General features: G+C 34.1%; 1 long non-coding RNA gene across 1 annotated transcript; it reads right to left on the bottom strand.

Annotated features, from left to right (window-relative positions):
* Positions 1 to 2,927: 2,927 nt before the first annotated feature.
* Positions 2,928 to 4,041, bottom strand: LOC116923635. The gene is made up of 2 exons (XR_006646915.1): positions 3,911 to 4,041; positions 2,928 to 3,348 (listed from the first exon to the last, which is right to left on the bottom strand). It is a non-coding gene; the product is annotated as an uncharacterized LOC116923635 (long non-coding RNA).
* Positions 4,042 to 5,521: the final 1,480 nt, after the last annotated feature.

Genomic DNA, 5,521 nt, shown 5'->3' on the forward strand with positions numbered 1-5,521 from the left:
AAAGTGGGAAGGCTATACCCTTCCCACTTTTTCAATTTTGGTCAAATTTCAAATTTTGATTAAAATACATCATTTAGATTCAGAATTGAATGATAATCACGGAAATCAGGTTCATTTTTCGAATGTTCCTATAGTTTATTAACTAAACGTAAAAACCAAAAACTAAAGTTAGTGCGCTAACAGCACTTTGTTTTAGTTTATTTTAAAACGGCTGATTTAACAAGAAAACCAACGACTTAATCGAAATCAGCGTTCAATTTTGATTATGATGAGTGATTTTTGTCGAATTCCAAGAGATGTCGTTTTTTGCAGAATTTGGCAAAAGTGGGAAGGCTATACCCTTCCCACTTTTTCAATTTTGGTCAAATTTCAAATTTTGATTAAAATACATCATTTAGATTCAGAATTGAATGATAATCACGGAAATCAGGTTCATTTTTCGAATGTTCCTATAGTTTATTAACTAAACGTAAAAACCAAAAACTAAAGTTAGTGCGCTAACAGCACTTTGTTTTAGTTTTTTTAACAGCTGATTTAACAAGAAAACCAACGACTTAATCGAAATCAGCGTTCAATTTTGATTATGATGAGTGATTTTTGTCGAATTCCAAGAGATGTCGTTTTTTGCAGAATTTGGCAAAAGTGGGAAGGCTATACCCTTCCCACTTTTTCAATTTTGGTCAAATTTCAAATTTTGATTAAAATACATCATTTAGATTCAGAATTGAATGATAATCACGGAAATCAGGTCATTTTTCGAATGTTCCTATAGTTTATTAACTAAACGTAAAAACCAAAAACTAAAGTTAGTGCGCTAACAGCACTTTGTTTTAGTTTTTTTTAAAACGGCTGATTTAACAAGAAAACCAACGACTTAATCGAAATCAGCGTTCAATTTTGATTATGATGAGTGATTTTTGTCGAATTCCAAGAGATGTCGTTTTTTGCAGAATTTGGCAAAAGTGGGAAGGCTATACCCTTCCCACTTTTTCAATTTTGGTCAAATTTCAAATTTTGATTAAAATACATCATTTAGATTCAGAATTGAATGATAATCACGGAAATCAGGTTCATTTTTCGAATGTTCCTATAGTTTATTAACTAAACGTAAAAACCAAAAACTAAAGTTAGTGCGCTAACAGCACTTTGTTTTAGTTTATTTTAAAACGGCTGATTTAACAAGAAAACCAACGACTTAATCAAAATCAGCGTTCAATTTTGATTATGATGAGTGATTTTTGTTGAATTCCAAGAGATGTCGTTTTTTGCAGAATTTGGAAAAGTGGGAAGGCTATACCCTTCCCACTTTTATTTTGGTCAAATTTCAAATTTTGATTAAAATACATCATTTAGATTCAGAATTGAATGATAATCACGGAAATCAGGTTCATTTTTCGAATGTTCCTATAGTTTATTAACTAAACGTAAAAACCAAAAACTAAAGTTAGTGCGCTAACAGCACTTTGTTTTAGTTTATTTTAAAACGGCTGATTTAACAAGAAAACCAACGACTTAATCAAAATCAGCGTTCAATTTTGATTATGATGAGTGATTTTTGTTGAATTCCAAGGGATGTCGTTTTTTGCAGAATTTAGGCAAAAGTGGGAAGGCTATACCCTTCCCACTTTTTCAATTTTGGTCAAATTTCAAATTTTGATTAAAATACATCATTTAGATTCAGAATTGAATGATAATCACGGAAATCAGGTTCATTTTTCGAATGTTCCTATAGTTTATTAACTAAACGTAAAAACCAAAAACTAAAGTTAGTGCGCTAACAGCACTTTGTTTTAGTTTATTTTAAAACGGCTGATTTAACAAGAAAACCAACGACTTAATCGAAATGAGCGTTCAATTTTGATTATGATGAGTGATTTTTGTCGAATTCCAAGAGATGTCGTTTTTTGCAGAATTTGGCAAAAGTGGGAAGGCTATACCCTTCCCACTTTTTCAATTTTGGTCAAATTTCAAATTTTGATTAAAATACATCATTTAGATTCAGAATTGAATGATAATCACGGAAATCAGGTTCATTTTTCGAATGTTCCTATAGTTTATTAACTAAACGTAAAAACCAAAAACTAAAGTTAGTGCGCTAACAGCACTTTGTTTTAGTTTATTTTAAAACGGCTGATTTAACAAGAAAACCAACGACTTAATCGAAATGAGCGTTCAATTTTGATTATGATGAGGGATTTTGTCGAATTCCAAGAGATGTCGTTTTTTGCAGAATTTAGAAAAAGTGGGAAGGCTATACCCTTCCCACTTTTTCAATTTTGGTCAAATTTCAAATTTTGATTAAAATACATCATTTAGATTCAGAATTGAATGATAATCACGGAAATCAGGTTCATTTTTCGAATGTTCCTATAGTTTATTAACTAAACGTAAAAACCAAAAACTAAAGTTAGTGCGCTAACAGCACTTTGTTTTAGTTTATTTTAAAACGGCTGATTTAACAAGAAAACCAACGACTTAATCGAAATCAGCGTTCAATTTTGATTATGATGAGTGATTTTTGTCGAATTCCAAGAGATGTCGTTTTTTGCAGAATTTGACAAAAGTGGGAAGGCCCCCACTTTCATTGTCAAATTTTGCGAGAAAAATTTAGTGTCGCTGCAATTTAGGAAGAAGGGTTGTTTTCGAAGTAACCAGAGGAGGAGGAAGGGATTTCTATCCCCTTGTTGATTCGAAAACCACCCGTCGTCTAAAATTGCAGCGGCACTTAAGTTTTCCCGCCATTCAGAGGGTGCACATATTTATGGAGTCGGGTGTAGGGCTCGGCCCCGGTCAACACTCCCCGAAAAAACGAAGAACGGGGAAGCTCGGTGTGGTGATTTTTTATACGGTGCAGCCCTAGTCGGGTGTACCTTACTATTATACCGTGCTTCAGGGTAACGCAAATTACTGTTTTTATTTTTTTTTTATTATTATGGCAGCCCGGGTTTTCGTGGTAGCTAGCTTTTGTTTAATCGATCGAGTGTCACGAATGTCACTGTTGCTAACCAAAGAAATAGCTAATCAGCGCAGTTCAATGGCACAATGGCTTAAAATGTGAATCGCAATTATACTTCTTTTTCGGATTTCGGCCCATTCGTGTTAGTGGGTTACCACACCAGTTGGTTAAATTGTCGGACTCTACGGAGTAAGGCTTTCCATTTGGTACAGTTTTCTTGATGGATGAGAATCATTTTCTATCGTAATGGCAGAAGACGATGGCAGAAGTAATTGTCACTTGGATACGCATTTTTTGAAAAATGGGATTAATACCATCTTTGGTTATTACCTTTGGTCTTGTGAATGAAGATTGGTGCTTTAAGTTTCATTAATTTAATGACTTTTGGGAACCTATGAAATAACAAAACTGTTAAGAAAATGTGAGACAAAAAAGTCACTATGATTTTTTCTTTTTGCATAGAAGTCCATTTTTCTCAAGATATACAAATTTGTTTGATAAACCCCTCTCCATTACCACTAAAATGGTATTGGACAAATTGCACATTATTTTACACTTAACATACAGTACCTAGATGCATTATTCCAACAATCCTACCCTCAAAGCATATTCTATCTATTTTACTGAAAATGGATAACATTGTTATTTGCAAATCCTATTTGAGGTTCACTAACTTCTAAAAAGTTCAATGGTGATTTGACACTTGGTAATTTTAACAACTTAGCAAATACGTAAAAATGAAGCTGCTCGTAAACCTCGTAGGTAGGATATGAGCAAAGACCTTTAATCCTGAACCATGTCACGTTATTCGCATAGAGGGCTTCGTAATTCTCTGGCAGTTACAATAGTTACATGTACGCCAGCACACTGAATGCAACTAGCATACTGTTAAGAGGCTAAATCACTGACATGATGATCAGCTGTTTAGCCAGTTTGGTTACCTTTTCCAATTACCTTTTAGCACGAGTCATCAAAGCCAAAAACAATGAAGTCGACACCATACTAGCGTCAACTCTTGGCACATTTTCGTGCTAGCCAATTTTTTACTTATGGCGCGGACGACAAAGATAATAACAAAACCAGGGACCATCTAACGGGAAATAAAGAAAGTAATTTTTGAACTTTGTAAAGAACACGTTGTCATATTGGTTTTAAAAGTGTTTTTTTTTCCAGTTATTGCTAGCTTTACATCGGTTTGCTATAACACTGCTTTTCCCATCTTCCCGTAACTTAGAAGATAAACATTTCGAAAAAGGTATGCGTTCAGATAATTAAAACTAAGCAGCCTAGCAAAGCTTTCAAAGAATATTTTGCATTTATGTTCTCTTCCTTTTCTGATCTATTCGATTAATTCTTACACGATTCAGCCAAGCAACGGCGGGAGAGTCACTAAGCATAGACACATAACACGGTTTCCTTTGGAGACGTTTCGAAAAGAGGAGTAGGTACTAGGTTCACATCGTTATTTGTGTTTATGACAAGTTTTCAACTAAATAAATAAATAAACAAGTAAACGGTGTTGGGAGCACAAACGTGCTGATATAGTTTTTTATTACATAGAGGAATGACGTTTTAAAAACACAAAAACAATTATTTCCTCAGTTCATTGTTTTCTTCAGGTCGAAAGTAGAAATATTGTACAGAGTTGATTTCGTTTCTACGTCCATATTTTTCTTAAATTTTCTTATTTATATTTTGGGGTCATTTTCATAATGTGAATCTTCTGTTTAGTTCAAATGAATTTTTGATTTGTGTTTTGTTTATTTTTTTTTTTTTTTTTGCTTTTTGCTTGAAGTTAATAAATCGTTTTCGGGAAAAGCATTTCACCTTTCAAGTCCCATCCGAAGCTTCCCCAGCATAAAGTAGAAAACGAATCCCCCATGAAACTCTGAACCTGTGTTACAACCAAAGAAACATATAACATCAACAGTTTTGCGAAAAGGGTGGAAATACCGAAAACACATACGCACCAAATTGTAGGTTCGCCAACTATTACGTTCGAAACGAGTTTGAAGCCAGTAAGAAATGGCCAGTATACTTGCCAGTAAATATCCAACGATGGGGTTCCACAAAATCCATAAAACAGTCAACATCTTTGCGGAATCTAAATCTGTAGAATACTCAGCGATTGTATTATTGTTCTTGACGAACAAAATACGACTGATCGCTGGACGCAATTCTTGGCTACTATTTCAACAAATACTTGGCTGAACGGCAATGTTTCTTTCGTCGCGATTTCCCTTGTTTTACAACTGATCACGAAGACCGAAACACTAGCCAAACCAAATAAATGAAACCAGGGCACATGGAAAGACCTAAGCCGGTTTCTGAAAGAACCAGCTTAATCATTTTGATGAAAAAGAAACCGTCTGCTAAACTATGATGATGCGACAACAAAGATCATCATGAAAAAAAAAAAATGGGTCACAGAACGATGGATATACGGTACACGTAACTTCCATTAGAGTAAACATCTGGCAGTAATACTTTATCAGAAATTACTGTTCTAGTAAAAGTGATTGTTGCTTTTGTGTACATACCAGGGTGAATAAACTCCGATGGATT

The sequence above is a fragment of the Daphnia magna genome, linkage group LG5 (assembly GCF_020631705.1).
Source record: "Daphnia magna isolate NIES linkage group LG5, ASM2063170v1.1, whole genome shotgun sequence".
Lineage (NCBI taxonomy): Eukaryota > Metazoa > Arthropoda > Branchiopoda > Diplostraca > Daphniidae > Daphnia > Daphnia magna.